Genomic DNA, 12,826 nt, shown 5'->3' on the forward strand with positions numbered 1-12,826 from the left:
CATATGAGTCAGCGGCTGGCATGAACCTATTATCACAACTGATGTGTTGAAAGTAATGGAAACATGAGTTAGTGCGTGCTATCGCACGCATTTGTCTCGTCAGCAGATGCCATGAACCTGTTAATCTGTTCAGATTAATGAAAATTTATGAGTTAGTGCGCGCTATCGCGCGCATTTGTCTCGTCAGCAGCTGCCATGAACCTGTTAATCTGTTCAGATTAACGAAAAAGATGAGTTAGTGCGCGCTATCGCGCGCATTTGTCTCATCAGGGTCAGGCCTGAACCTATTAATCTGTTCAGATTAATGGAAAACATGAGTTAGTGCGCGCTATCGCGCGCATTTGTCTCATCAGGGTCTGGTCTGAACCTATTAATCTGTTCAGATTAATGAAAAACAAGAGTTAGTGCGCGCTATCGCGCGCATTTGTCTCATCAGGGTCTGGCCTGAACCTGTTAATCTGTTCAGATTAATGGAAAACATGAGTTAATGCGCGCGATAGCGCGCACTTGTCTCATCAGGGGCTGGCATGAACCTGTTAATATGTTCTGAATAATGGAAATTTATGAGTTAGTGCGCGCTATCGCGTGCATTTGTCTCATCAGGGGCTGGCATGAACCTATTAATCTGTTCAGATTAACGAAAAAGATGAGTTAGTGCGCGCTATCGCGCGCATTTGTCTCATCAGGGTCTGGACTGAACCTATTAATCTGTTCAGATTAATGGAAAACATGAGTTAGTGCGCGCTATCGCGCGCATTTGTCTCATCAGGGTCTGGACTGAACCTTTTAATCTGTTCAGATTAATGGAAAACATGAGTTAGTGCGCGCTATCGCGCGCATTTGTCTCATCAGGGTCTGGTCTGAACCTATTAATCTGTTCAGATTAACGAAAAAGATGAGTTAGTGCGCGCTATCGCGCGCATTTGTCTCATCAGGGTCTGGTCTGAACCTATTAATCTGTTCAGATTAATGAAAAACAAGAGTTAGTGCGCGCTATCGCGCGCATTTGAAGACCGTAAGAAGCAGAAGGCTTGGAGGAACGCAGCAATGTAGTTTTTATTTCAATGGAGTGAAAAAAATTTAAACGGCAGCAGGTTGAACACAGTTGAACCTGTCTCTGGCGTTCCACCAAATTTACATTGGAGTTAGTGAGAGAAATTGAAAGGTTTCTCTCGCTTCAAGGCGCATAGCTGAAATTCTGTAAATGTGAGCTATTTAGTAGTTACATCAGCTGAAAGAGGACAAGTGTACCTACATTTTAAGGTATAATTTGTTTGTCTGAGTTAAACAGTATGAAAGTTAGAGCCATTTGTTTGAATATCAGAAAAAGTTAAAATGATCAGTCTGCCACTCTAATCTTCTCATTCATAAAAATCAGGAAGGAGCAAAAATGTTCATGTTTTTTAAACTGTCATATTTCAGAATTGGCTTAATATTTGAAAAAAGCTGTATAATCACATAATAGCTGAATGTCTTGTGAACATTTTAAAGTTTGAATGATGTCTCTGTGATACCGTATGGCTGAGTTACTGCCCTCTAAAATAGGACAGTTTGGGGCTCGTTGAGTCTGGCCTCCTAATTAGTTGCTGTGGGCAACAGCTGCACGTGCCCACTGCCAAATCTGCACCTCACTTTGTCCCCTTAAAATCATGGGGTTTTCATTTTGAGCAAGAAATCTGGAACAAACGGTCGCTGTTCGAAAAGTAGAAGTCGTATCCGAATAATTCTTTCACCGTGAGCGCCAGAAGGGACGGGGGAAGCCAGCGGTGTAATTTTTATTCTTCTAACCCCCGTGGCTCCTTTATTATGGCAGTTTTAAAATGATTTTTCCGACTGATTTCAGGCCTCGCCCGTTTTATAATGGGATTTAATGTTCCCTCTCTGCGCTCAGAGGGGATTTGTGAGAAATCTGTGAGGCCCAGCTCAATGACAGTCACATTGGGTGAAAGACAACTAAAATACCTACGTTTTGATGTATAATTTATCCAGATCAGGCAGATATTTTGGACGTGAGAGGCATTTGTTTGAAAAATAATTTTTTAAAGATTTTTAGAGTGAGAGGTAGAGTGGAGAGGCACAAATTTTGCTCCTCTGGACACCTAAAACGTAAACTGCCGTTGTGTCAAAGCCGTATAAGCTATTAACAAGCCCTTTACACCAATTAAAGCTGAGTCTTTCCTGTCACACACAAACTTTGAATGATGTGTGTGTGACCTTGTATGGCTGAGTTCAGAGGCCTCCAAGGGGAAGCAGTTAAGGCCTTCTCCATTCATTTTCCCATTGACAATTTGCCCGCTTTTTCCCATTTATCCGCTATTCCGGTCGAGTAATGAGAGAGAAAAATACAAGCACACCTCTCCCGATCGGCGCGCACGCAGCCATGTATTTTTTATTATAGTCGGACCTTCGCTGTGGGACGAGTAGCGCGCCGAAAAACGTGACGGAAGCGGAAAAATAATAAGTATGAGCAATAGTAATATGTGTGCCCTGCCTATGGCATGGGGCACCCATAATAAATTATTTTACAGGTTCCATTCGAAAACAAAGACAATTCCCGTGAAAAAATTTAGCACCATGAAATAAAGTAAAATCAGACCACTCTAAGTACAAATGAAATCCAAAATTAAATAGATGATCATATCAAAATATTCAGTATAAATTTATACAATATAACATTAGATTTGACAGTCAAGCACACAAACTTTAGTCAGAGATTTTTGAAGGGACATAATTTTCTTCTTTTTAGTTTTGTCCACTTATGAGTGCCCTTTAATTTATCAGTGCTTTACCTGCTGTGATAAAAATGTACTTTTCTAATGGTTGTGGTCTGAGCAGCAGCCAGTTGTTAATTGTGTCTTTTTCTACAAACTGAGAGCCCACTGACTATTGCCTGCTGTAGGTAAGAGAACTCTGAAGTATTTCACACAAATTTATTAAAAAAACAAAAATAGGGAACATACCAAGGCAACAGATGTACTTGCAACAGGTTCTGTAGGCGGCTGTAGCTAGAGAGGAAGAGCAGTTGCCTACCAACTGGAAGGTCAGTGGTTTGATTCCCAGCTTCCATCAAATGTCAAAGTGTCCTTTGGCAAGAAACTGAACCCCATGTGTCCATCAGTATATAAGTGTGTATGAATGTATTGCCTATATGGACTAAGTGTGAGTAAATGGGTGAATGTGGCATGTAGTTTGAAAGCACTTTGAGTGGTCAGCTATACTAGAAAAGCATTATGTAAGTATAGTCCATTTATCAGGTAACAAAAAGCAATGATGTCAGAACCACTGTTTTTGTACTTGATTACTTGTGTCATTTCTTGAGGATTAACAAGTGTCTAACACTTTATGGAACAATATTTGAGCAAAAATGGTTTACAGAAGTACTATAATATTTGTAAGTAAGGTTTTGTGCAAAGAAAAACTTTAACAAAAGTTCCTTGAATGTGCAGCTGTATTCTGATAGTTCAACAAACTAAGTATCATCATGCATCAAGCAATTTTTTAAATCTGTACCAAGTGTGGAATCAAAAGTCTTTGTTGTTATCATAGGAGATAATTAAATTTTCTACAGAGTCATGGCTGAAAGGCACACTTTGAGGTAAAACTGTACACAAAAAATATACATTAAGTAAAAACAAACAAACAAACAAAAAACTGTACACGTAAAATAGAATAAAGAGGAATAAAGTGCATTTAGTGCGAGTCCCAGTTTGGAGGCGGAAGTGAGTGTCCGAAATGGCTGACCCAAATGCAAAACTATCGGAGAGAAGTGCAAGGTGAGGCTGGAGATGGTCTCAACGCTTTTGATCATATTGAAATGACTAACACGGAAAAAAAAACATGCAGCATGAAACCGTGCTGTACCGTGAATCATCCGAAAAGGAACAACTGAACCCCAAGAGAAGAAAGTCACCAATGAACAGCTAGTGAGACGATCACTAATGAAAATCAGGTGTGACACAGGAAGTAAATACAACAAAATGATGTATGAGAGGTGTGAGAGAATGTGTGGTTGGTCGAAAGTGCAGCTAGGGTTGCATTGTTTTCAGGCTTAATCCAGGTTTCAGTGAAAGCCAGGATGTCAAGAGTCAGGTGGTTAGCATATGCAGTAATGAAGTCTACTTTGTTCACTATCGATTGGAAATTCCACAGCCCCACAGTCAAGGGAGTGTCACAGAGTGAAGTGTGTTTCATGACGTTTGGTTCTGTGAAACTACGCGAGCCGGAGACAACGGGAATGGAATTCAGGCACATTTTGAAACAGGTGGTAAGGCCAGAGCGGCATGGATATGGCAAGTAGGATAGGTTTGCCTAGTTCAGTGGCCTTGCTCTGTGGACATGCACAGGTGGACATGCGAGTCTTTACCCAAGAATGTCTTCACACGAGGAGGGCTGAACACGAGGGCTGACGCTTTAACCATAACCCCTTATTTTATGCGAGTCCACAAAGAGTGAACCAAGGGGTAGTTTCAGAGAGGGGAGTGACTAGTTGTTCACAGCGCCTGATTACTCCGATTGATTTCTGATGGCCAAACCGAGGCTACGAGACAACAGCTTTCACCCATGGATGGGTTTCAGTTACTTGCTCAACAGAAAATATTGAATTAGCAAAAAGCTTAGAAAAACTAGTAAACACACAAGGCTCTTCCGTGTAATTTCATTTACATATTAATGGAATATGGTAAGGGTTAGGGAATCAAAAACACATGGGTATGTTAAAAATATTAACAAATCAACACAACAACCACTGCCAATGCAAAATGTTATCAATTTTGTTTTGGATTTATGAAAAAATGCACCTATAACACATTTTCTTTTAAGACTGATCTGTGTTTGAATAATGAATAATTAATAAAAATTAAGAATCTATGGTAATCTAAATGTCTATCTACATTTAAAGTATTTAGATTAGATTATTTTTTAATAATCCAAATGATGCTGCTGCTGTGCCATGTCATTTGTATTTACTAACTGACAGCTTCTCAAAGCAATCTGGTCCCACCCTGGATAAACACTTAAGACAGAATTATTCAAATATAATGGCTCCAATATGGCCCTCTGGAGCTGAGATATACAAAAATGTATGTGATTTTTGGGGTCAAAGGGTTACTATAGGTAACCCTATAGTTTGTCTTTTAACATAAGAGAAAAAATGTAATAACATCTCTGAACCAAATCTTGAGTTTAAAATAAAAGAATGTCAGAAATACTCCAAATTCAGAAAAATTTCAGAAGACAGAAACAGAGAGAAGCTGAAAGATTTGTAGATTAAATAACTGAGCTTGCACCATGCAAGTGCTCACCTTCTGCTCTTATGCTTACCCTCAGGAACAAAGAGCAAGTACTCTACAAGCTATTAGACATGATGATCAGCACTGTTGTTGATAGTTCTCCGTCATGTTCAGGCTAATTTACAGGAAAACAGAAAAAACTTTCAAACTGATGTTATAATTGGCTTTGATCTTAGACATTATAAATTCATATTCTGTATTTTCCTAAATAACCTATGTTCCTAGCTGGTACTTTTCCACTTTGCTCATACTGCACAACAGATGACCTTAAATGGTCCAAGACCTTAGAAGGACATAAACAACTGGGTCAGACAAAACATCTCTATTAGGGCAGATAGGTCTGGTACATTAGATCCACGCCTAAAACAGCACTCACACATACACACACATTGTTTATCACATCCAAAGAACACAACAAGGACAGCAGCTGGCCTGAGCATGTCACCCAAAACTGGCCAATTATAATCTGACAAGTGTGAAAACAACTTCTGTGAGATAAAGCTGAATATAAATATAACATGTTTCCGGATAACGGGGCTCGGCCTGACAGATTTCCTGCGGGAGCTCTGGCACTCCGAGTCCAGCGCTGCAATATACTTTACATGTGACCACTAATAAATACTTTTTTAATAAACGATTTCTTCAGCTTGTTCTTGAGCTTCCAATGAAAAAAACGGGCTAACAATTGGTGCCGTGACCCGGATTGGCTGACTCTGAGACCGTGTCCGATCGAGGACTTCTAGAGCTGAGTGGAGGGGACCCTTCTTCAGACAATTCAAGGCGCCTAAAACACAAGGTGAGCAGAAAACCTCTTGTATCAGGATATATGAAATTTCTGCACATTGGGTCATTCTAAATTAAATTGTCTGAATTAGGATGTCCTCCGATCACTAAATCAAAAGCACAAAATTTGTGTCTGCAGGTTTACTAGGTGGTCACATGTAAAGTATAAACACACAGTCTCACATAGGGAGAGTCATATGTGTCCTAGTTTAGTACAATTTGGCCAAATAAAAGACATAAATTAATATACCATAAATTCATCCTGTCTTCTAAATTGAATAGGAATTAGATGCCAATGGGCGGGGGTCTATTAGTCCGCTATCGCGGTTTGAGTAATCTCGGTATTACTGCATGACCGGCGATGTGAGTAATTTCTGCACACAAGGGCGCTTGGACCTTATCTGCAATCGGCGATGGGTCTGTATTACTTCACAATAGACTGTGTGAGTAATTTCTGCGCACAAGGGCGCTTGGACCTTTATCTGCAATCGGCGGTGGGTCTGTATTACTTCACGTTTGGTGGTTGGACTGTAAAATCCGCAATCGGCGGTGGTTCTGCAGTTGTTGTGCATATATGATACACTAAGGGTTTATCTCTGCATAAGGACACAGGGCTAAGTTTTATTATTTTTCATGAAAATGTGGGGTGGTTTGCTACTTGGTTGATATTTTACTGTGTTAGTGGAAGTGTATCGAGCAGTCGAGACTGATCGAGAATTCCTACACTGACACAGATCTCAAGTGGTTCTGTAAAAGGGGGGCATTGGACTAGAAAATAAAGGGGAATTTAGTTAGGGTGTTACAGAGATTGGTGAATTAAAACGAGTGAAGGGACTGGGAGAACCCCCAGCGATCAAGCGCACAGAGTAAAAGATTCTGTGTAGAAGCTTCTTGGTCGGGTCCAACACTCGGGCATTGCGCCATTCACCCATTCTGATTAACACGTGTAAAACATTTAAACATGTCACAAATCATAGTTAAGAAGTGGAAAACAGGTAAACCCGGCTCATCAACCCGGTATTGTTTAACACCTTGACTAGATGGATAAAAAAGGTTCGAAGAGAAGATGAAAAAGGAGGGACTGAGAGATTTGTGAACTGGATGAGAGAAATGCAAGAGAGAGGAATGTTTGGGGGGTGTGAAAGTGCTCCACCGCTACTGAGGGATTTCTCCATGTTTTCAAAACAAGCAACAGCAAAGCTAAAGGAGGCAGGTTTATTGCAGAGAGCAAGGGCAGATAAAGACGAAAAAAAAGAACATTTCTTGCAGACTGTCAGCATTTTTTTTTAGGAGAAGTTAAATTCTCTATTCAGAGGCAGTCCTCTGCACAACTAACACAGCATGTGCCAGACACAACGTCATCTTTTCCAGGGACACATCCTACTACACTAGAAGATAAGACACATCTTCCTAACATCACGCTCAATAACAGAAGCATGCCATTTAGCAAAAGAAAAAACTGACCAGTTATACAGATTCAGCATAAACAGCTTAGGCTGTACATGTGGACATGTGTAATTGGAAAAGACAAGGTTAGATATCCTTAGCTTTGTCATAAATGCTCTCACCCTAAGATTATAACATCCCAACCCTGCTTCCTTCTTCCCCCATTCAGCCCTGAGAGTGAGGACAGATTCTGATTGATCATTGGCCTGTACTTAAAGAGTACCAGAGTTACATATAGTTATTTAGTCGAAAAATGTACAATGATAATGGAAGTTTTTACTAGAGCATTTATCATCAATTCAACAATTAATTTATTTTAAAATAAATTTGAATGGGAGAAGGGGCTGCACGGTGGTGTGGTGGTTAGCACCGTCGCCTCACAGCAAGAGGGTTCCAGGCTTAATCCCCGCCTGGGGCCTTTCTGTGTGGAGTTTGCATGTTCTCCCTGTGTATGCGTGGGTTCTCTCCGGGTTCTCCGGCTTCCTCCCACCGTCCAAAAACATGCATGTTAGGTTAATTGGTGACTCTAAATTGTCCTTAGGAGTGAGTGTGCATGGTTGTTTGTCTCGTTTGTCTCTATGTGTGGCCCTGTGATGGACTGGCGACCTGTCCAGGGTGTACCCCGTCTTTCGCTACCCGATTAACGGACTGACAGTATAGAAAATGGATGGATGGATGAATGGGAGAAATACCAAATTGAATGGACAATCTGAAATCCGCTTTTCAATGCAAGTATCACAGTGAAGAGATAACAAAATAAAAAAAATCCAAAATAAATCCAGGAAGAACAGACTGTTTAAAACTAAACATTAGAACCAGTTTGTTGTTGAATTAAGATTTAACAGCTCTCTTAAAAAGTTAAAGTCAGACAAACAAACATAGCATTTAAATCTTTGATCCTTTAATTGAAAAACTGCCTGAACAAAAGATGTTCTACAAATTGAGACTTTATGATTTCCACCTGAAGCAGGTCTGAGACCGGACAGTCAGACCACAGACCATATGACATATTAGAAAATATCAGGATTTAACAGCAAGGTCAGGCAGATAGGTGTCAGACAGTTTCTTACCATCTTAAAGCATTAAAGGTTAGCCTTTATTGTGTTAGAGATCACAGTAACATGACTTAAAATTTAGCTGATCTAAATACTTCTCCTCTGCTTATTTTGACCAATTCTGAGTTAATATTCATCATCAGTATTTATATTTGATCTCATTAAACCATTTAACTATTTAACTGCAGCAGATCTATGAATCAATTGATCTGTTATCTTAACAGAGCAGCAAAGTGCTTTACAGAAAGGTTTAAAGTGAGTTAGATTAGTAGGAAATTAACAAAAACACGGCAATAAAAGGCACAACGAGAGTCAGATATCACCAATGAGTTTCTTAAAGAAGAAAACTCTAAAAGAAATTTAAAGACAGCTGCGCTGCAGTAAGTCTGACTCATAACAAGTCAAGTCAAGGTTTGTTTTCATGGCACATTTAAAAACAGCCACAGCAACTAGAGAGCTATACAGCTGAACAATATGTTAATACTATTAGCAAATTCTAACTCTGCAGATAAATATTAATTAATCTAACTATAAACATTGAATAAATTAGTGAAATGAAAACAAAAACAGTGTTTACAGTTAAAGACATGCCTCTATACCAGACATGTGTCACTGGAAAAGGAAAGGCTTTGTGACCTCAGCAGGCACCCCGGTTAAACACTTGAATCAATTACTCGAACTATATTATGCCATACTTGAACCAAAACAAGTTGCTATAATCGAATGCAGAGGACATCAAAAGGGAGATGGGAGAGTAGCGAGAGGCAACAATGCGGCAGATAAGGCAGCAAAAACAAAAGTAGGGTATACTGCATTTAACCAGATGTCTCAGAAAACATTGGAGGAAAAATCACAACGAGAATTATGTTTAGAAAACATTAAAGAACTTCACGAAGCAGCGGCACCATCTGAAAAGCAAGCATGGAATGAGAAAAAAAAAAAAGATTCCACAGGACTCTGGAGGAATCATGAAGGCAAAATAGTAGCTCCAACTGGACTACTAAATTTGCTATGTCAAGAAGCAAACAGGCTCAACAGGCTCACCCCTTGTTGTACTACAGTATGGAAACTTGTGTGAATGTGAAACAACAGAATAACACGGTATATCTCAACAGGTTACAGAAATACTCACCAAGGAACAGGACCAGGAAAGTGAACAAACTTAACTGGTCCTCTCCTCTATGGACAGGACGCAGAAGCTACATCACATTGTATAAAGGTATGGTTGACTGAGAATAGACTGAGTAACTGGATCCACAAGGATCACTGTACTCAGGCTCAAGATCCTGCCGGAAGAACATTAACTGAGGTCCGGACTGACTTAGGAACCTCACCTACTGACAAAGACTAGACCACGGGGACTAAAACTCTATCAGAGACTGAACGGACCACTGACTATGAAACCAAAGGAAAACACTACTGTGGAGACTAGATTGTAGAACCACAGTAGAACTACAACAGTAATCTGGACACACCCTCTCTTCCCACCACTCCACACCAGGTGACTAAAAGATCTCTGGAAAATGGCAACAACCCACTTCAATTGCAATTTATTGAGAAACAAAATGGTATGGTACAATCCGATCTGTGCTCAGTCATGACATGTTGGTCGAACGAAAAAGATATGAATGGGATGAATAAAATGTTCTGTGAGAACGTTTTTATTCATGTGTTCTGGTTCACTCGAGAAATTACACGGGAGATGACCCAAATTGTTTAATCTGGTGCAATCAATCAATCAATCAAACTTTATTTTTATAACACTTTACATATAAGAAAATGTAGCACAAAGTGCTTCACAAGATAGAAAAAAATAAAACAAAACAGTGAAACCCAAGGCCACATACAGACACACACGCACATCTATACGTACACATACACCCACATACATCCACACATACTGGAAGGAAGAAGTAAAGATTAAATAAAATATAATAAACTGAGGCAGAGCTGCTCGAAGTAAGGTAAAGCACAGAGCTTTGAACTGCACGATTAAAGGTCTAATTCATGTCAAGAAAAAAACAAGAAGGATCCTGAACAATTTAGCTAACATTCCAAAACTGCTACGAGCAAAGAAAAATATTACAAAATTATATCAAGAATCTGGGCCCTTAGGTCAAAGCATGCATGCAAGGTAACAGTGATCAATAACCAACCAAAGATCTGATGTCTGACAACACAAGCGCGATGCTGTGGCACTGCCAAGGAAAAAGTTAGCAGCACAAGGCCACATGGCTCATCTAAAAGATAAATAAATGAGGAATTAAGACAAATAGAAAAATAGAATAAACCTTTGTCTTTGATTCTAATTTGTATGGAAATATGTTATTGTATCATGTGATGTTATAAGAAACTCTGATGTCACACTGTTGGTACCACATGAAGTGTTTCTAATTCAAATGGAAAAAAAATAAATTAAAAATTAAAAATTAAGGCTGATCCTGAACTGTCTGTGGATGGCTCAGCATCACGAAACACAGCCACTGGTAAGAATTAAATAGAATTTAGTATAAAGTAACAAGTGAGAATTAAGCAGATCATGCTGAAATTTTATCAAAAGCACTCTGAGCTGAATTAAGAGGACAGACAATATTTATCCCAAAAAGGTTAATCAGTTACTCATTGAGAAGAAATGGTTGCTTTCTTGATGCTGTGCTGCTCCCAAAATGAACTCTAACCACAAACATTTCTGTCCTGCAGCAGCAACACAGGAGCAGAAACTGCAGGGGAAGAGTTCAGCAGAACTAACATACGGAGGAGACTAAGTCTCATCGGGGGGTGGAGGCACAACAATTAATCATAGTTTACTAACACTTCTCAAGTTTTTCCCAAAATTCTGTGAGTCTTTGTCTTCCTTTTGTCTTTTGTTCTATGTTGTCTTGTGTTTTGTCTTTGTCTTGCTGTGTTCTCTAAATGGTTTCAAGTTTTTCCACAGAAAAAGTTGATGGTACTGGATTTCTCATTAATGCTGTACAGCAGGTGTATTACGGTACTGTCCTAAAACATGGTTTCTATCAACTGGCCAGTTGTTTTGTTTTTCATTTCATTTATTTTTATTTTATTATTATTTTTTTTTTTCTCGGTTTATTTATTTGTTTTTGTTTGGGGTTCATATGAAAACTTAATTGGTCGACCAATGAATACTGGGATTGAACCTGTTAAAAGGGAATTCCTGAATATAAAACATTGTGAAAATGACATGTTGCATTGTTGTGCTGCTCGGTTCTCTCTCCTGCTAACATTCATCCACAGTTTAAATTAACTGCATCGGCAGCAGAACCTCTACAGGACTCACAGCCAAGTGACTGACAAGACGTCAGTCTGAAATTCTGGGAGGCATGATCATCATGCCAAGATAATGGTTGAACAACCACACAACCTTCAACCACTGTCAACAAAATAATCTGAATTATCTCCTGAATTGTCCCAAAGAAAAAGATTAGTTAGGGAAAACGGGTGGTAAAGACCCCTTTGTGGAAGTGAAGTGCTGGTAACCTCTCCTTCCCAGTTAGCTCAGACTGCTGAACTGAGGTTCAGCCAGAAGGACAACCAAACACCAAGCAGTGACAGGATTGGACCACAAGAGACTGAGCTGCATTGCACCACTCTGCACAATGTTATCATGAAATTTTCACTCAAAAGAAATTGTCAGTTTTTACACTACGTCTATCATTACTCATCTGTTCTCAACAGGGTCATATCTTCATATTCGCATCATGTTTAAATGTCTGTAGTTTATTGTTTTGTGTTTTGTGATGTTCCTCTTTAGTTTAATGATTTTAAGTAGACCAATTACTAATCATAGGAATTCATACATACGTCCATTGCCATTGGTGTGAATCGGCTGTTCGGAGCGGGACCTTAGGCACTGAAAGGTAATTAAGTGGTCGGTCGCCAAGGGGGAATGGGGCCATAGGAGAATTTTCCCGGATATCAGCCATCGGGTTTTTCGTTCCTATTCGCTGCGAACAGTGGACGATCCTGATGGTAATGTTAATTGCCTTAAGCACTTTTTGGGTTTCAATATTTTATGAATTGTTGTAGCTTAGTTAATTATTGTTATGTTTTGTAATGGTACTTATGGGTGAGCAGGGTCTTGCCACTGCTTAAACCACATATAGTTTTGGGCCAAAATGAACTAAGATTCTACACAGAGATTGGGTTAGGGCCACATACACACACTAATTTTAAGACATATTGAAACATTTATTGATTTATTCCTTGCATACACGTACAGGCGTGATACTTATAGCT

This window comes from Leuresthes tenuis, unplaced genomic scaffold, assembly GCF_036924035.1.
Source record: "Leuresthes tenuis unplaced genomic scaffold, fLeuTen1.0.hap1 SCAF_5, whole genome shotgun sequence".
In the NCBI taxonomy this organism is placed as follows: domain Eukaryota; kingdom Metazoa; phylum Chordata; class Actinopteri; order Atheriniformes; family Atherinopsidae; genus Leuresthes; species Leuresthes tenuis.